Source organism: Pinus tabuliformis, chromosome 2_2, assembly GCF_031772625.1.
Source record: "Pinus tabuliformis cultivar Carrire ecotype Pingquan chromosome 2_2, CPIR1, whole genome shotgun sequence".
NCBI lineage: Eukaryota > Viridiplantae > Streptophyta > Pinopsida > Pinales > Pinaceae > Pinus > Pinus tabuliformis.
In genome coordinates, this window is record NC_142300.1 from 183,411,321 (window position 1) to 183,433,089 (window position 21,769).

The window sequence follows — 21,769 nt, forward strand, 5'->3', positions numbered from 1 at the left end:
ATCGACTTCAAGACAGTGAGGACCTGACATAACCATCAACTCTGGTTGAAGTGCCTTGATAACTTGTTGGTTTTCCACCTCATGAAGAGGTAGATCATCGAAGATGGGTGGCTTAGAAATATCGACAGCGAATGAATCAACATTGTGATCAAATGAAGGAGCAAAGAGATCACAAAAACCACAATAAAAAAGTTTGATATGTTCATCGACATCGTCATGATCTGATGAATCATATAGAGGGGTTAATGAGAAGCAAGAATGTTCACCCTTTGCATTTCTCGAAATGACAGATGAAATATTTTGGGGATTCAAAAACACATATGTGTCCTCTCACCTATGCAATGACGGACTGCCATCTGGTGTATTCTGTGAATGATCGGAAGTAGATGCATATGGTAATATATTCTCACATGGAAAATCGTCCATGGGAGAATCACCAAAGATGTCAGGGAAAATCAGATGAGGTGTGGATAGAAGGAGTTCATCCTTCACTACGGGTTCTTCTTCAGATTCCCACACATACTTATCATAAATGATCTAGCACAGGTTGGCTACTCAACACCAACTTCATCGAAAACTTGATCCTCATGAATGACAAGTGTGAAGTCTAAAATGACAGAACACAACATAGTACAATCCTGAGGATCAATAGAACGTGGAGATGGAGGTTGAGGAAACAAGTCCATGTGGAAACCAATAACCTTGTCAGCCAAATTTGCGCAGAGATCAAGAGAAGGTGGGGTGGGAGGATGTGACAATTCAATAGATAGATGTGTACCATCTCCCACCTCACACTGCGGGGCCGGAGCTGTTTGATGAGATGAGGACAGAGAGTCACTTGTGACAACAACTATGTTTGCGTTGGATTTAGTAGTTCTAACATCGAGGTATGTCGGGGTCAGTTCAAATGATTCTAACACTTGTGGATTCTCAGACATGTGAAGAAGATACTAAAATATTTTATTGAGAAACTTCCAATCAATTTCATCCTCTTGGAATTGAAATGAGATATTATGAAAGCGATCCTAGAATTTTGCAAAGGATTCATCAGGGGCTTTCCGTAATTTGAGAATTTTTTTATTAAGTGAGTGACATTCAAACTTATGGAAAGCATCAGATAACTCTATAACAAAGTGACCAAATGAGTGAATATATTTTTTAGGCAGTGTGACAAGCCATTGCAATGGGTTCCCATGAAGCGTGAATGCAAACATTGTGTAGATCACATAAGCCTCATTGGATTTTGAGGCTACCACATAGATTGACAAAGGCAAGACTATACATCTACTAAGATTTTCTTCCTTCACCTTCATATGTGTTATGTGACAAGAGATTCCAAAACTCCTCTGATATTTCAAAGTCATCTCCATAAGACATACATCTTAAAGGACGAAGTGTAACATAAGATATGATAGATGTGTGAAGACTCAAAACAGACTTTTAGGACACAGCTTGTCATCTGGCCCTCCTTCTAGAACTAGAAAGGTTGACGGTGTTGGACCCACAAACATGTCTAAGGATCTCCCCATTCAGAAGTCCCAACTATAACTCAAACCATTGGAGTAAAAGTCTAAGCAGTGGGTAGTAAATTTATGCCTTGACTACAATAACGCATAGAAGTAAGCAAGATATCCTTGTCGGAAGGAAGTGTATGACCTTGTAGCGAGTCAAGAGAGATGAATGGGAGGTTCTAACATACGAAGGGAAAAAGAAGTGTATCCATTAGAAGCTTGTAATATTACGCAGCCGGAAAGGAGCACATGAGATGAATGACACCACAAACTGGAAAGTAGAATAGTAAAAAATCCAAAGTGATGAGTTAAAGCAACAACATGCTTCAATAAGATTCATACAATCACATATAGAATAGTCCATACATCAATGCTTAAGTAAAACTACATACATTGCAAAAGTAACCAGAATAGTCAAACTACAATAACAACATATGCGTGAAACGTGCTGGTTCTATTATATTATATAAATTGAACGGTCCATCCATACATACAACCATGAAATCCACTAGCCCCAATAGTTGACTGTTACAGTCAACACCACCTACTCCTCTAAAGAGATGTACTCACTCTGCACTATGGAGAAGCCAAGGCTCATCATAATACCCTCCAAGCTCTCTGTAGGTAATTCCTAGCAAACGCTTGGCTCCCAAAAGCCTGTTCTATGAGTTATGAGGTTCTATTTATAAAAAAGGGGAGGGGGGTGATCCTTGACATTCCCCTCATCAACTCTTGGACTACCCTCATGACTCTTCAACTTCATTACGTAACTCTTTACATTACATATGGCTATTTGTATTCCACTATTGACACATGGATTTTCACTTTACATCATTTTTACAAATATGATACATTTTCCACATATACCCATGTGGAACAAAATTGGCCTGAGTCAACCAGACAAAATAACACTAAGAATTGGATGGTTGTGGAAATATTGTCTCATCAACCTCCTCTCTGTGATACTTGGTGATGAACTGATACCATGCTTGATAGTGCACAATGGTGTCTTCGTACTCTTTGATGATGTATTTCAGGAAACAAACTCTTGCCTCCATTGCCTTTGGGTATACTGATTTTGAACCTTTGTCCAACTCATCTTGTAACATGAACAACTTAGTCCTAGGCAAAGCCATATTGATGATGTACATATGCATGTTATCTGTGCTGGTGGTCGTGAGCATCAACTGATCAAAGTACGCATCGGGCTCCATTCTGGCTTGGTTCTTTTCTTTGGCCTCAATTAGCGTACTAATCGATGGGGTGCCATACTTTCTCACCATGATATCCAACTCCTATACAATTGTGTATATGAAACCTCAACACTAGTGATGAGAAGCGAGAGTTATTGATAGTTCCATATCAGACTCCAAATTTGTGCCTTTTCCAACTCTACCTATGGATTCATCATCTTGGATAGCTGAAGTGGGGCTCTCTTGCACCTCATTGTCCATGTCTGTACATGATCAAATGCGTCATGTATATTTGCGAGCATTCGCACTATCTTGGTGTAGCGCTGTTGATGACCATATACATTGATAACTACCTTGTTTACAGAGATGAACTGGTCATACAGTCTCTGCATGACTGTCTCAAGAGACGATACTTTAGCGAGTATGGGTTTCTTCATCTCTACTTTGACGGATGCTATTGATTGTTCCTCTCTCTACCTAGCTTCTTGCAATTCCTTAGTCATGCGCTCATTTTATGCTATCAAGAATTTAACACTTGAGCTTGTGGCTTTGCATAAGCCTTTGTAACATCAGTCAAAGTGGCTGGATGTCTTCGTACATCTGACACAATCACATTTTCTTCAAAGTGTGTAGGTGATGCATTCTCATCCGTGCTACACGCTCTACGTGCTTGTACAACTTTGTGTTTTGACTCATCAAAGGTTATGTTGTAAACATCTATTCCCATATGGTTCACAAGCAGAATGGTATCTCGTTTTTCACTTGGGACTTTTTCTGCAATTGGAGCTAGTCAACCCTGTGGAGTGGCCTTGGTTGCTTTTGGCATGAGCTCAGTATCCTGATCCTATTCTGACTGCTCCATCTCCATGTCCATATTTTCTACTATCGATTCATCTTGCGAAGCAAGTTCCTATTCCTGCGGCTGCTCACCATGTTCCTGATCTGCTGTTGGTTCATAGTCTTCCACTTGTATTGACACAGTTTTCATTGTTTTTGTGCATTGCACTTCCTCCTATTGATGTTCATGTTCCTATTCATGCTTATGTTGTGCTTCCTTCTCTCTTTTGCGAAGATCTTGTTCTTCTTTGAGCTTTTTCTAGACTTCCTGCAACACCCTCTTTGCATTTTCTAGTTTTTTCTTCTCCCTCTTTATATGCACTATCCACATGTCACGATCTCACCTCTTTGAATATATATACAAAGCTACCTTTTCCACATGTGGGTCTTCTTTAAACTTGTAGGTTTTCTCCATCTCTATGCTTTCAAAAATATTCCTCTTTCCTTTGTCTTGCATAGGTTTGCTACTTGCAACTACTGTTGTTGCTACTCCCTATGGTGCTTCTACCTTGAGTGTTGCTAGCAACTGTACTACAATTTTGACCGATTCTTTGAGCCTAGAGGAGTTATAACAATATCTCCATGGGTCTTCCTTTGGCCAATTACATGCCCCATTGATTCAAGAATAGTACACTCTGGCATAGGGGTCCCTGCATAATCCATGTGGATCGTATAGATTGAAACTCTTGGTGCCGAACTTAAATTTCTTAAAGTCTACAACCCCAACATCTAATTCTTTCAAACTCCTCATCACGTAAAACCTGATTCTCATAGGAAGCATAGGCCATGGTACCTTCTTCTTCCTCTGCAATCCAGATGATAACCTTGTCGAGATGTGGTATGAAACCCCCTACATGACCAACTTGTCTGTGACAAACCTTGCCAACACATATGGATATTTCTTTGCATTGTACATCTTGATGAAGGTGCCCTCGAGTGAGGCATACCAATCTGCAATGTTCAACAATGCCTCCATTGATGCATGGGAAATGCATAGGCCATGGTACCTTCTTCTTCCTCTGCAATCTAGATGATAACCTTGTCGAGATGTGGTATGAAACCCCCTACATGACCAACTTGTCTGTGACAAACCTTGCCAACACATATGGATATTTCTTTGCATTGTACATCTTGATGAAGGTGCCCTCAAGTGAGGCATACCAATCTGCAATGTTCAACAATGCCTCCATTGATGCATGGGAAATGCAGGGTGGATCTTGTTCAAAGAACATCCTATACAGAGGGGTAATGAAATGGTTAGATAGTCTAGCCATGACTCCTCGGTAGCTGCAGTCTAAGAGAAACTTGCAATATATATTCACAAAAATCTATGCAGGTGTCCATGCCTAACCCATGCTAGGAAACTGTTGACGAGCATGTATTGAATATAGCAGGTAGGAAAACATGAAGAATATTACTTGCTGATACTTGGGCAAACTCTGGGAATTGGATACATGCACTTTCAACTGGAGAGCCAACATGTTGGACTAGTTGAAAGATTTTCCTTCACTTGCCAGCTGATCTAACATAGAAACCCAACTCTGTAGGAATGTTTATGTACTCCCTTGACCATACAAGAGACATGTGAAGATGACCAAGAACTGATATGCATTCTTGAGTTTCTTCGTCATGTATATCTAGTTGGGTGTTGTCCTCAACTTTGTTGGCTCCTTTACCCAACGCTTCAAGATGTCTCTTATGTTACTGCTATTGTTGGGAGTGTAGAACAGTGCATCCATCCTACTCACTAGCAGTGGAAAATGATATATATGCTGATAATCCTCGATCATAAAGGAGGCAAGCCTTGCTCCACTGGCACTTCTCAGCATCATTGTCTCAAGATCAGTGTGTGAGACAATCCACTGATCACATCTATCGATGGGAACATGGGAAACCTGCGTGAAAGCTTGTAGAATCTTGATTTATGGATGTTCACATAGACTTATCAGTCCTCCAAGTTCTCCTCAAAGCTGCATGATAAAGTATTATTGATGTATTGTCGAGTGATCTTGATGTCCCTCTCAATGAATAGGTGTGTGTTTGTCTACACGAGAAAGTTCATAAAACCCTGTTCAACCACGTCCCCAGTACCGATTTTAACAGTTTCTTTAGATCTCGAAGGCCATGATACTTGTATTTTTGAGAAGTTTCTCAAAAACCTGTGGTACCCGGTGTTGGGAATGGGATCCCCCAAGGATAGTTTTCGGGCTAATAACCCATGTTTTGGGTCAATTTTGTAATAAAGTTGTAAAGTATACACATTTTGTGGTCGCAGAGTGTGAAGGTGTCAAGAGTCATAAAGGGTTGTCTACCCTTATTTTGTAAAGTGTAAAGTTGGCTGTAAAGATCCACCCATGGTCTGCAAACCATGGGATTGTATAAAACGGAGCTAAGTAAGTAAGCTCTAAATGGTCAGAAGTCTTTAGAGAAGAATGAAGTGAAGAGTCTTGAAGTCTAAGTGTTTTGGGTCTTAACATAGGTAGAGACTCTACAAGTGAGTGCGCAGAGGCCTAATGTGGAATAGAGTCTGTAATAATCTGAAGATATCAATAATGAGAAGCATTTTTCAAATTATGTGTATATTACCTGTTAATGCATCTAGTTATATTACATTTTGGGTTTCATTTACAATGTTTATGTGATGTGTGAATGCATGTGATTATATTAGTTGATTGAACACAAGTAAGAATATCTATTTACACGACGCTAAACTATGGTTGATTAATAAGATAAGAAAAACACTTAAGATAACTTGGAAACCTATACAAGATGCTACCATAGTAGTGCAAAAGTAACTAGAGCGCAAGTTAAGGTTGTGCGAAGGTCAATCGTACACCTTTGTGGAGGTACTGAAGGGTGGAATAAAGGAGTAGACTGACAAAGCCCTAAAGCTTAGTGACCTGTGTGAAAGTAGGAACAAAGGGTATAGATCAACATCAAAACCATCTTAGAGTGCGGAAACATGGTTCCAGCATCCCCCCATACTGCTTTGGGTGAGACTTTGGTCCGCGCTCTGTGGGCTAATGCCAAAAGGGCCAGTAGTGTAGGGATTTGTTAGGCTAACTAACGCTGAACCTGGGTCAGGCCCAACACAACCAACAAATGGTTCTGTTGCCAGGACAAGAATCTGCATAAGAGATGTGTGATCTCGTATCACTGGAATACAACTAAGAAAGAGGTCAAAGACTAGTTGGATAGGAAGATCCACAAATTCGCAGCGCAGGAGAATAGAAATCCACAACTGACAAAGGAACAATGGCTAGAAAGGTACCTGTATACAGAAATCCACAAGAGGAGGATTTGTGACTAAATTCGTGATCGATACCTCAGTTAGTTATAGCGAGGTGGAGCGACGCCTTTTCAAAGGTCCGTGAGGTAAGTACTTGAAGTCTTTAAATAGCTGGATTAAGATGTTATCGTGCGAAAAATAGGGTATGTAGCTACCTTGATGTTTGGAGCTACGTGAAGTGGAAAGACTTACAGAAATGAAGAAAGAAAGGGTCCTAAGTATAGCCCACTGATTTCACCTCCATTGGGTGATGAAGAGGGAGTAGCATATGCTTTTCCGTGAAGTGCAATTTAGTTAATAAGATAGGGATTCCCGCGACCGCCACCTCCACCCACACCACCTCCAACTTCACCACCATCACCTACGACTTCACCCATACCACCACCACCTCCACCGCAGTTCAACATACAAAATTTCGTGAAGTTGCCTTTGTTTAAAGGTTTGAGCAATGAGGACCCGAACTAGTTTTGATTTGTTGTGAAAGCTATATGGGAATCTCAAGGTGTCACAGATGATCACATGAAGAAGCCAACACTTGTTATTTCTTTGTAGGATCATGTGCTAACTTGGTATGTCAAGTAATCTAATGATAACCCAAACACTGGAGTGGCAGAAATCTAGACCACACTAAATAAAGAATTCAGTAGGCCTAAATCCAAGGCAGAGGCGATTAAGGGATTCAAGGAAATCGCGATGAAACTAGATGAGACACCTTGGGAATTGGATGAGAAGTTGAAGTGTAAGATCCGTGAAGCTAATATGAAATTAACAGATGGAAAACACCACGAGTGGTTCATGACTTTGAGCCTGCCACACCTAAGGGTTGCACTGTCACAACAGAAGATTAAGACCCAGGCGGAGGCCTTGGAGATTGCATGAAACATCGATGCAAGATTTGAATCTGGGGGTTTAGTAGATCCATGCATAATTAGGAAACCTTTGCCTCAAAATTCAAAGTCTGAAATAGGACAGAACAGTTCGGTCGGAGGTGCACGAAGAGCTATGGTGCCTAAAATGTAAGGGTCAGGGGCATGACAAAGACCACTGCCCGGTCTTTGCAAACTATATTGCAAGAGGAGGACCAATGCCTTTGAGGGCAAGACCGAGTGTGGGGTCTAAATTATGGTGCTATATGTCAAGTAGTAATAAAACCTCCAACAGATAACTGCCATTTGCTACAGAAGTTTGTACAAACACTGCAACAACTATTCTGCAACTTCTACAGGTTGGTGGGGCATGATGAGCACAACTGCAAAAGTTATGAATTGATGATGGATAGAACACCCACCTATAGGGTCCAGGAAGAAATGAAGCCCCCGACTAGAATGTTGGGATGGCGTGAACAGGATTTCAAGGGCGCGGATGAGGCCCAAGCAGAGGAGGACCTGACAGAGGTCTGGGACAACTAATTTTCTACAACTGTGGAGGACCGGAACACTATTCCAGTGAATGCACTAACCCAATGTGGCTGTCATGCAAATATTTTACTTAGTTTCATCATGAGACAGAGGACTATCCCATGCTGATAGTGAGGATACGCGACAAAGGGGTGCTACCACCTCAATCAACTCAGAACCTGCAGATGATGAGGGCTGAGCCTCGCAAGGAGGATCTGAATGTGAATATAGTGCTCTGAAGTGGAATTGAAACGGGTGATAATAAGGGGAAATAGCTCAAAGACAGTGCATAGGTTCGCAAAAATTCGACAAAGGAGGCTAAGTTTGATTTGAAGCATGCACGTGAAACATTCATGGAAGCAAAGAAGAGCTTTTCTGAGGCCTCTACCTCAGGGAGAAAGGATAAGCCTGATTAGGAAATGGTCCCTTCTATGCTTACAAACTTTCTAGAAACCTGCATGAAGCTACTGCGCGATAGCAAGGCTATGAAGGGATTATAGGAGCTTATAAATAGATGCACTGGAAACACTATGAGTGAATCACTTCTGGTACGGAAGATTGGTAAGCATAAAACAAGGACAAGATGAGAGATGAGACTGATCGGGCAGATAAGAGAATATGAAATGGATCAGGTTATTTTGGATCTAGGGCCAGATGTGGATCTTCTACCAAAGTAGACTTGGGAGTGGATGGGAAGACCTACGCTGCAGTGGTCTCCAATTTAGTTAAGGATAAAAAATCAGCAGAAGATCATCCCCATGGGACAACTGTAAGGAGTGACAATAGATACGTGATGGCTGACTTTGAGGTAATAGAAACTATGGATGATAACAACCCCTACCCTATGCTCCTTGGGATTGATTGGGCTACTGATATGAAGTGGGTAATCAACCTAAAGAATCGAAAGATGATATTTGAAAAGAAATCACTTTGCGTAATAGTACCCCTAGATCCTATTGAAGGATCGCGCTATACTGTACCAATCCACGATTATGAGAGCGATGAAGATTTGGACTGCATATATAAGATAACAGTACGAGACCAAGATTGGGTGAATTTGAAAGTGGATGGGAAAATTACATGGGATCGCAAGAGTTCCTACACCTCATACTCTGATGAAGAATTTGAGCACTGGCAGAATTGACTACATGAAGTGACCACACTGAGCTATAATATGATGATTTGGTCGTTGTGTTGTGTATCATCAGAGGTAAGAAATCTACCCACTTATGATGGCTTGAGTGATGTAGATGTGTTTTTGGATGCATTTGAGAGGCAGGTACTAGAAAAGCAGTGCTTCCAGGCTTTGGACTAGGCACTGCACGTTACGACCGCAAGATGGTGGGGTATGCACAAGGGTAGTTTTGACGATTGGAGCGAGTGTAGAAGGATGATGAGAACACGCTTTGGGAAGCCAAAGGTATGAATGACAGAAAATATGATGGGAAGGATGACCCATGCACACACTTGGCCAAATGGGCTAAAGCTTATGGAGTGAAGCCCCAACCTGAATGGGTGCACCTATTCTGTCATACCCTGGATGTCATCCCGATGAACTGGTACTTGGAAAAAAAGCTCCGCCATGGTATAGGTGAATGGGATATTTTGCGCAAAGGATTCATAATAACATTCAACTTTGAAGATGGGTTTGACTATATAGACGAAGCGCTACAAGAAGTGAAAGCAACAATCTTTAGGATACCACAGGATCCTTTGGATATGATTCAACCCGATTGGACTACTCAGTTGAGCCACATGATGGAATGCTATAATGTGACTGGTGAAGAAGAAGATGAGGACCCACGAAATATTAATATCCCTAAAACAAAGGGTCACCAGGAGGTCGAGGGACTGTAGATTGAGAACCCTGATATAACCGTGCTACTAAAAATGAAGTAGGTAAATATTGGTACGGAGGCGAAGCCCAAATTCGCGAAGATTGGAGATTACTAGGATGACACGATGGTGGATAAAGTCACTGAATTACTCCACGAATACCAAGATTTGTTCCCTACCAAGTTTACGGAGCTAAAAGGGATAATAGGAGACCTGGGAATTATGAAGATCATGTTCAAGCTCGATTCGAGGTCAGTTAAGCAAAGACCTTATCGTCTCAATCTGAAGTATAAGGAGAAGGTCTGCTTAGAGCTAGACAAGATGCTAGCGGTAGGCATCATTGAGCCTGTAGAAGAATCTAATTAGGTAAGCCCAATGGTGGTACAAGAAAAGAAGAAGAAGGATGAAATAAGGATATGCATAGATCTTAGGAAGTTGAATGATGCTTGCGTACATGATCCTTTCCTGACTCCATTCACTGATGAGGTATTGGATAATGTAGGTGGCTAGGAAGCGTACTACTTCACTGATGGGTTCTCCGGATACCATCAGATCAAAATTGAACTATAGGATAGAAGAAAGACGACCTTCACAACTGAGTGGGGATGTTTTCAGTACATTGTAATGCCTTTCAGATTGAAGAATGAACCTACGATTTTTTCACACATAGTGATTGCTGCGTTCAAGGAATTTATTCATTAGTTTCTGGAGGTGTACTTTGATGATTGGATTGTGTTTGGGCTACTAGAACGCCATGTGGTAAGTGTGCGCATGATGCTAAATACTTGTCAAAGGTACCATATTGCGCTCAATTTGAAGAAATTATTGTTTTGTGCTCCTTTTAGGACCTCGCTAGGTCATGTGGTTTGTAGACAGGGACTGATGGTATATCTCGCAAAGGTTGCAGTGATACTTAAATTGGATGCGTTGAGGAGTGTGAAACATCTGCACGACACCTTAGGAAATACTGGGTATTATAGGAAGTTTATCAAGGGCTATGCCCAGATTACCATGCCTATGGAGAATTTGCTGAAAAAGGATGTCACGTTCTATTGGAACAAGGATTGTAAGAAAAGCTTGGATGTATTGAAAGAGAAAATGGTCACTGCGGTAATTTTAGTCTTCCCGAATTGGAAGGAGTTTCATGTACATGTAGATGCATCATGTATAGCATTGGGAGTAGTACTGACACAGGCTGCCAACGGAGAAATTGGACCATCCTATAACGTTTGCAAGCAGGAGGTTATCCAAGGTTGAGAATAACTATTCCACCACCGAGCGCGAATGGTTAGCCATGGTATACGTGCTCCAGAAGTCTAAACACTATTTTCTTGGTGGAAATTTTAAGATGTATACAGATCATTTTGCATTGAAATTCCTGGTCAATAATCCTGTGTTGGGGGTGGAATCTGAAAGTGGTTGTTATTGTTCCAGCAGTATGATTTTGAGGTTATTGTGAAGCCTGGATGACTGAATGTGGGGCTGGACCACCTGTCGTGCATGGAAACAATGGAAGATCCCACTAATTTGGAGGAGGGATTTCCTGACATGTAGCTATCTATAGTGCACATAATGGATGGTCACTTTGAGGAAATCATACACTTCATAACAACAGGAACTTCCCTGGAAGGTTATATCATCTAGTAGAAGGAGTAAGTGGTGCACATGACAGAATTTTCAGTCATTGTCGGGCATCTCTACAAAATATGGTTTGATGAAGTATTATGACGATATGTATTGGATTTTGAAAGGAGCAGTATCCTCATGGAGACTAATGGGGGTGCCGCAGAGGACATAATGCAGGAAGAGAAACTGCACAGAAGATTCTATGCATAAGGTTGTAGTGGCCAACCCTCCATCAGGATTCAAAAGCTTACTACAAGGAATTTGATGTGTGTCAAAGGACTGGTAGGACATCGTGAAGAGATGAGCTACCTCTGAACCCACATATGACATTACAACCCTTTGAGAAATGGGTGATATATTTTGTGGGACCCATTCAGCCCCAAGGGAAGAAGACGGGAGCATGGTACATTATCACCGTGACTGAGTATTTGACTCGATGGGTGGAGGCACAACCTATGAAGGATTCCACACATGTGACCACTGCGAAGTTCCTCTTTGAGTATGTACTGACATGATTTGGGTGTCCAAAGGTTTTGATGAGCGACCATGGTATGCACTTTCTGAACGAGATGATCAATGCGCCGATGGAGGAATTTTAGGTATATCACCAGAAGAGCACGCCTTATCACCCACAGGCTAATGGGACAGTGGAAGCATTAACAATGTGCTGGAAAATGTGCTGACCAAGGTTTTTAACACTCAGTGAAGTGATTAGGACCTACGCATACCCGTAATTCTATGGGCCTATCAGATGACATGCAAAAAGTTGACTGGACAAACACCCTTTAGGCTTGTATATGGCATTGAAGCAGTGATGCCCATGGAATACATTGTGCCTAGTCTATGCATAGTGATACTCATGGGTATGATGGATTGTGGAGCCCTAGAGGAGAGGATTGATAGCTGAGCTTGAGGAAGAGAGATTTCTAGCTGGATTCCACCAACAGGTCCAAAACCAGTGCGAAAAATCATGGCATGATCGGTACAATAAGCTGCGCTCCTTTAAGGTAAATAACCTAGTTTTGTTAAATGACAGCAAGTTTGATAAATTTCCAGGGAAATTCAGAATGCACTAGTTAGGGCCCTATGTCATTAAGGAGATTACCGATAGTGGAGCAGTTCAGTTGGTTAAATTGAATGGAGATCCCTTCCCAGGAAAAGTGAATGGCAGCCGATTGAAGCCATACACCAGTGATATGGCCAGGTGACTATATGAGGGTAGCATAGTCTTAGCACTCCAAGTAGGTGAAAGGAGGCGTGGGACTATAAACTACATTGCCTGAGTTGGGGAGCTGCGTGATTGGAGGATTGTGCGAAGTGAGGAAATTGTAGAAAATCTGCGATAGGTTAACTCGATAATGCAATATAAATCAAAGCAGAATAATATAACCTACTTCCACTATCAATTTGTGGAAGCTTAAAGATCGAGCTAAACAATATAACTAGAAGAAGAAGAAGAATCAATGACATAATACACATGAAAATACTTTGGGAAAAGCATCAAATAAAAACCCCACGGTATTGTATTATCATACATCGTGGAAATACATAGGAATTATACAAAGCCTTAGCTCTCAATACAATCCTCAAAGAAGCTCACAGGAAATCTTGGCTTCTCTCCAGCCTTCCCCTCTACCCTCCAAGCTCCTATTTCCTTGTGCTATTCCTTGTGGATGATTAGCCTATTACCTAGTGGAAAAACAAGCCTTCAAAACTATGCAATCCTCAAGGATCAATCCTTGACTACATGCATGAGTTTTCTCCATGAGAAAACACATGCAACTGATAGTACACTGTCCTCGAACATTAATCTCGACTGGGTATTTATCAGAATAGACATGGATGAGTTTCTACTGAGGGAATCTTCAGTTAACTGGAGTAGCACTAGTTGAGTGCATTAATGCATCAACTGACTGTTAACTCACTATTAGTTCCTCAAACAGTTTGGAACTAATTTAACTGGACTTAACTTAGTAAACTGAGTTAACTAATTACAACTCAAATATAACTCAATCTTATCTCCTTAATTTAAGGGATAACTCTTGCATGACTTCAGAAAGACTTCTAACTTGAATTTCTCCAACTAATTAATTTAAAATAAATTAATTAATTATTTCCAAGTAGTTGTTAAGACTAAATTTTATTTTAATTCTCAATTTAATTCAATGAAAAATTAAATTGGAATATTCTTGTTGCCATATTTCAACACTCCCTCTCAACAAGAAAGGGATTATTTTCCACCCTGATCCTGTCTCTATGGAACTCCAATTTACACTTTGACAACGCCTTTGTCAAAATTTCATCATCTTTCTCCTCTGTCAAAACATACTGCAACAACATGATCCTCCTCAACCTGTGAAAAGCCATGCGAAACAAATCTTTCCTTATGCTTCTCCACACTACCATCAACAATTTGCTTTACCTTGTAAAGCTAATGGGAACTCACAATTGACTTGTTCTCTGGTCTCGGAACCACGTCCTAAACACTGTTATGAACTATGGAGTCATACTCCTCCACCATAGCATCAACCCAAATCGGCTGCTGCACTGCTTCCTCAAAGGAAGATGGCTCCGTGTCAACACATGCCTCAACAAGGGCCATGTATCTAGTGTACATCTCAGGTGACGTCCTCTATCTGTGCTGAGAAGATGGTGATCCCATATTCTCTCTTGCATCCTCCAACAATCTGTCAGCTTCTCTTGTTCAATTACATCCATCTCTGGAAGACTCTGCTCGAGTGGATGTCTCCACTCCTAGAAGCTCTGCATGTGGCTACTCCGTATCAGTCTGAGGCTCCTCCTACTTAGGAACCAACAGTTCCTCCACAACCTGTAGTTGGAGCTCCCTCTCAAGGGAAACTCGCATGGCCTTCTGCTCATCAAACTTGAGATCTCTATGAACCACTGTCCTCCGACTGGTAGGCAAGTACACCCGATAGTTGTGACGTGTATCAGTGTACCCCACAAATATCCCCAACCCTATTGTTGGCTCAAGCTTCTTCCGTGCATCCTTTGTCCCATGGAAATATACCAATGAGCCAAAGATCCTGAAGTGACCCACATCTAGTCACTTACCAGAGAAAGCTTCCTTTGGTGTCTTCATCCTAGGTATGTGATGCAGCCTTCTATTCTGCAAATAGACTATTGTGTTGCATTCCTCAGCCCATAAGTGAAGTGGTACGCCTTGGTCATGCAGCATGGCCTGTGCTGCTCCTACAATAGTTCTATTCTTCCTCTTGGCCACCCCATTCTACTATGGGTTATGAGGTGCCATCAACACTCATTTAATTCCTTCTACTACATAGAAGTCCTTCAACTCTTGAGGACATATTCTCCACCATTGTCGCCTCTGAAGGCCTTGATCTTCTTCCCTGACTCTTTCTCGACCAAAGCTTTGAAATCACAAAACTTTGTGAAAGTTTCGCCCTTCTTCTGCATGAAATAAATCCAACGTTTACGAGAATAGTCATCAATGACAATCACATAATACCTTTGCTTCACTATGGATGCCATAAAAAATGGTCCACAGAAATTAGTATGAAATTTCTCTAAGATAGCCTCTTCTTGACTATCTTGATCATGAAAGGAAGACATGGTGTACTTTCCCAAGGTATAACCTTTGCATGTGTCAACTTGCTCAATTTTACCTTTGGGAAGTCCTGTAGATATCTGCTGCCTTATCTTCAAAGCCCCATGATGCAAATGGCACAACCACCTATGCCACAACTCACCAATGTCTTGGCTTTGCACCAATTCTACTTTCGTACTCAATGCTACACAATCATCTACCTCTAGTTTATAGAGATTCTTCACCCGAATCCCTATCCTCTTGGTCTGACCCATGGCTATGTGTCTTAGGAATGCCTTTCCTTTACTGAAGACAACATCATAGCCTTGGTCCTCTAATTTCGCGATCAATACCAAGTTCTTCTTCAGTTCAGGAACATACATCACATCTGTCAAGGTGAGAGGAGCTCCATGCTCCCTCTGAAAAGCAACCGTGCCCACTCCTGAAACACTATACCTTCCATCGTCACCCATATCTACACACATCTTGAGATATTTCTCCTCCAAGGCACTGAATAAATTTTTATCACTGGTCATGTGGAATGAGGATCCACTGTCAAGATACCAGACACAACTCATCATCAATGACACCATGCATGCGATGAGGGTAAGTTCCATTTTGAACTGAGAGGTTAATGCCTCACCTTACGATCCTTTGAAGGATCCTTTCTTGGACTTCTTCGATGGGAAATTAGTCACATAATGTCCCATATTGTGACAATTAGAGCATCTTACTTTAGACAATCACCCTTCTTCCCTCCATGAGAAGAATTCGATTTGAAATGGGAAGCCTTCCCCTTCCCTCTCCTTTCCTTACTTGATAAGGCCATATTTTCTTCATCATCATTCTTGGATGAAAAACAATCTCATGTGCTTCTCCTAATCTCCTCCTGCATAAGATCCGACCATAGTTGTTCCCAATTCGACAGTTTCTCCCTTCCATTCACAGAGTCCTGGTAGCTATTCCAACTCTTTGGAAGGCCAAGGAGAGCGAGGCTCACCATATCATCATCAGGAGTAGTTATTCCCACACTGTCAAGCTCATCTCTGCAAGTGGTGAGATTTTTCAAATATGTGGAAATAGTATCGCCCTTCGCCATCTTGATTCTTTGAAGCTTATCCTTGAGATCCAATTTCCTCTAGTCACTACTGTTCTAGTAGAGGTCCTTAAATTTATTCTACATTGAAAATGTAGTATCCTTCCCTTGGAGACATGAGACAATATGGTCTCAAACTCCCTCAAGGATGATTTGTCTTGCCTTTGCCACACACTTCTTCCACTTAGCCAAGTCTTGTGCATTAGTTGAAGCTGGCTTTGGGATTTCTTGATCAATGAATTCCTTCAAGCCATTGTTTTCTAATACAACCTCCATTCTATATTTCCATGATACGTAATTCGAGCTACCTTCCAAGGCATAACCGAGTCTCAAGCCATAGAATTCCATTGGCCAACCTTGAAGTATGATATGAATTCGGTTTTCCCCTGCAACCCCGAACTTCAAACTTCGAATTCTCTTCTCAGTATACTGTTCACAACTTTGATACCATGTAGAAAATCTGTGATAGGTAAACTTGATAATGCAATATAAATCAAAGAAAAATACTATAACCTAATTCTACTATCAATTTGTGGAAGCTTAAATATCGAGATGAACAATATATCTAGAAGAAGAAGAATCAATGGCACAATACACATGAGAATACTTTGGGGAAAGCCTTAGATAAAAACCCCACACTATTGTATTACCATACATGGTGGAAATACATAGGAATTATACAAAGCCTTAACTCTCACAGCTAGCTAGCTCTCAGTACAATCCTCACAAATGCTCATAGGCAATCTTGGCTTCTCTCAAGCCTTCCTCTCTACCCTCCAAGCTCCTATTTCCTCGCATTGTTCCTTGTGGATGATTAGCCTATTACCAAGTGGAAAAACAAGCCTTCAAAACTGAGCAATCCTCAAGGATGAATCCTTGACTACATGAATGAGTTTTCTCCATGAGAAAACACATGCAACTGATAGTACATTGTCCTTGCATATTAATCTCAACTGGGTCATTCTCAAAATAGACATTCATGAGTTTCTGATGAGGGAATCTTCAGTTAACTAGAGTAGCACTAGTTGAGTGCATTAATGCATCAACTGACTATTAACTCACTATTAGTTCCTCAAATAGTTTGGAAATAATTTAACTGGACTTAACTCAGTAAACTGAGTTAACTAATTACAACTCAAATATAACTCAATCTTATCTCCTTATTTTAAGGGATAAATCTTGCATGACTTTAGAAAGACTTCTAACTTTAATTTATCCAACTAATTAATTTAAAATAAATTAATTAATTATTTCCAAGTAGCTGTTAAGACTAAATTTGATTTTAATTCTCAATTTAATTCAAGGACAAATTAAATTGGAATATTCTTGTTGCCATATTTCAACAGAAATGTAATAGGGTTCGCGACAATGCGAAGGGAGCTGCGCTACCCAGGGAGAAATCACGCAAGTTAGCCAGAAAGTGATCGTTAGTCACTGTTCATGATTTGACAGTAGAAATGCATCCGAATGGAGTGAGCGGCCGACATTTAAGATGAACTTTATGGGTCATATCCTTGGAAATATGCCACCAATCTGACCTTAGTGAAGTGAATGTGGGGGGAATGGTTGGGTTTGAATTCAAAATGCCCTATAAATTACAGGTGGTTGCTGAGCGAAAACCACTTGGCATTTTGAGAACTGAGTCATTGAGCTCTTAGGTGCACATGAACTGTGAATTATTTGAAGCTCTGATAGCAAGTTCAACATTTGAGCAATTACAACAAGCGACATAGGAGCTGTTGAATAGCATCATGTTGGCACCTGCAAAAGCTATGGACACCGAAGCAGTGAGAATCAAGCTGGTTGTGCTGAAGGTTGTTAGCGAGGCAGAAGAAGCTACCTCGGAGGTTGCACAAGTATTAGCTGAAGTTCCCAAATAACCATGGACACCTAGACTAAAGCCGACCCCAACCAAGGAGAGTGTGAAGGATAAAAAGGACAAGCAACCTGCAATACTAGTGCACACATCACCGAGAAGGAACCCACTGAGGGACAAGCCCACTACACAGGAAAAAGGCAAAGCCATTAACCTAAAGCTGGAGGAGGAAGAAATTGAAGACATCCCAATGGATGATGAGGACTTGGGATAGATGTGGAGCAAGTTGAAGTCCAAGGTGCTGACCCTATCACTTAGTTTCCTGAGAATGTCCCCTCACGCAAGGGCAAGAGCAAGGTGCCAAAGAACATTAACAAGAGCAAGGCCCCCTTGCAAACCCCTCTGCTGCCAGACGAGATTGCCTTTGAAGGACCATGCTTGGGGTGGGTTCCTCTGTTAAAGCTAGAATATTAGGGCTTAGCTAACCATGAGAAGTTCCTGCACTTGGTGACCGAGTAGCTGATGTGCCACATTATTGACACAACCACAGGGATATCCACATTGGAACTGTGGAAGTGGCTCAGGGGAGTAGACAAGGCAAGTCTTCTCAACCGCTATGGGTGCCACACTACAACCGCACCCCCATTACAGTGTTCATCATCAAGTAGCTGCTATGCTTGGTGCATGATGGGTGTCTGTGGCTGGACGAGCCAATACCCATCAATGACAGATTGATCCATAGGATCATGTGGCTGCCTACACAGGAGAAAATCCGGCCATGATGTTTGGCGGAAAGGGTGGCAAGCAAGCTATTGCAGAGGCCATGAAGGAGAAATTTAAGCTTGTGAAGAAACTACGAGGCTATGCCATCTCAAGTATGAGTGACCTTGCAATCAAGGTGGCCATGCAGATCTTGGCGGAAAGGTTATGAGGAAGTGTTGCACAGATGAAGTGTCGACGCCAATCATTGCTCTTACAGCCCAATGTGCCAAAGGTGTTTATTTCAATTGGGCACACTATCTCTGTGGTGAGTTCGTTGAAAACTGTCGCGAGGCACAGGAGATCAACAAGACCTTCCACTATGCGTGGCTATTGCTGTCTATTGTGTTGGTAGCATGGGAGCTACCAAAAGATAGTCAATTCCCCTCAGTCGAGCTGGACCTACCAGAAGTAGCGAAGTACGCTTCGCTCTGGGTGACTAAGGATGCTCAGTGCATCAAGGATAGAAATATCTTTTGGATAATGATGGAGATGAACATCCACAAGGCTATCAATCGAAAGCTACAGTTGTCGCCTAATGTATTTCCCAACCTGCAGGGGTACGTGGAGTTCAAGGCATAATTTCACCATGTGTCGATTAGGGCATGGAAGGACCCTGCACAGACATGGTATGACTTGCCTTACCTAGAAATAGATGACACCATTGATGCAATACTTGATCACTGGTCGACAAAGTGGCGCACTACATCAGACTTGGCGGTGGGGGCGAGCAAGTCCGCCGTGTAGCGTAAAAAGGAGGAGGTCAAGCTCAAGATGGTGCAGCTATCTGAGAAGAGGAAGAAGGAGGCTGTTAACAAGGCCCAAGTGGAGCGCGATACCACCCAGCAGACAAAAAGGTAGACAGGTAGAACAGAGTGAGGCTATGACAAAGGTGTGAGGTCACCTTTGCCTGACACTGAGGAGGAAATGGATGAGCAAATAGAGTAGCATGATGCAGACCCGCAGGAGACATCAGCCTGCATCAAGTGCCCAAGGTAACAAGACAAAGAAGGGTCAAGGAAGAAATTCAAGGCCACTAATGCATCCCTAGACCGAATCACCCTCACAGAGGGTGATTTGCATGACATTGGTGACATAGTGTGGGATGTCACTGCGGAGGCACTGCAACAGTTTGAACAGTAGCAACAACTACTATTGGGAGCCATCTAGACAGATCTGCATGAGCTACAAAATCGTGGATCACAAGTTGGCAGAGTGTCCATCAACCTCACTATCGGCACTTTAGAAGCTGCCGAGATGCTGCGCGTGAAGTTCTCCAGTGCAATAGTGCTGAGAGATGGAGTACTGACCACGGAGAATGAAGCTGACAAGCCCACTATCAGCACCCTCAAGGGAGTTGGGTTGAAGATGGCAGTGCTCCATAGTGAGGCACTCCACCTATTGTAGGATGGAGTGATCGTGGAGCTGAGGGCCCGTTAACACTGCACTCTATAAGTGATTAGCGAGCAGAGGGTTAATAATGAACAAATGGCCCTACAGTGAGACCCTGTCATCGTCATCATGACCAAGGTAACTGACCAAAACAAGTGTATAATCCAAGTCATGGAGGAGGCATGCCGAATAGTCCCGGAGTTGGCTATTCCTAAGGAAGAACCGATTGAGGTGCACGTCTACAAGCTTGCTACAGGTGTGCACGACGCTTGCACAGATATGGCTAGGATTCAACTGGAGCTGAACCTACAGATTATAGAATTATAGTTGAAGGTCCAACCTTCAACTCCGCCAGAAGTAAAGGAGCAGTGTGTAACTGTTGTCACAGAGGCGATAGCGGTGGTTGATATTGCAGTAGTAGACTACACATAAGTTTTTGAACAGTCGTTCGAGGTCCTCATGAGCCTGCAGGAGGACCCTAATGTACAATAGCTGGAGACAAAAGTGTGAGAGAAACAACAACACTATGAGGAAGTAAAAGGTACAATGCTAACTGTTGCACTCACGTAGAGACTGACAAATCTGCAAGAGGCCAAGAAGTTGAAAGGACAGGTAGATGCAGCGTAGCACAAGGAGGTAGTGCTGAAGGCATGCTTGAATCCCTGTTTGGATGAGGCTTATGCAGTCATGACCTCTATTGAAGGAAAGCTTGCGAATCTTCAAGAAACTCAGAAGAACCTTCAGGACGACAGTTCAGGACCAACGACCGAGAAATTGGTTGAGGAAGTGAAGCAGGCTACAACACAGTGCACTGCTGAGGTTGCGGTCATATAGGTTGAGCTGGGAGGTCTTCACGCCAAGATCTGCACACCTTTAGAGTGACTCGAGGATGAGTCACCATGTTTATGTTGGGGGCCTATTGGGAATTGGATCCCCCAAGGACAGTTTTTGGGCTAAAAGCTTTGTTTTGGGTCAATTTTGTAATAAAGTTGTAAAGTCTCTGCATTTTGTGGTCACGGAGAGTGAAGGTGTCAAGAGTCATAAAGGGTTGTTCGCCCTTATTTTGTAAAGTGTAAAGTCAGCTGTAAATATCCACCCATGGTCTGCGACTATGGGATTGTATAAAAATGTGCTAAGTAGGTAAGCTCTAAGTGGTCAGAAGTCTTTAGAGAAGAATCAAGTGAAGAGTCTTGAAGTCGAAGTGTTTCGGGTCTTAGCATAGGTAGAGGGTCGGCAACTGAGTGCACAGAAGTCTAAGGTGGAAGTCCACAGCTAATTGTGTAGACCCCTGCAGCTGTGTGTGCAGGGTGAATAGAGTCTGTAATAATCTAAAGATATCAATAAAGAGAAGTATTTTTCAAATTCTGTGTATAGTTCCTATTAATGCATCTGGTTATACTATGATTTGGGTTTCATTTACAATGTTTATGTGATGTTATGTGATAATAT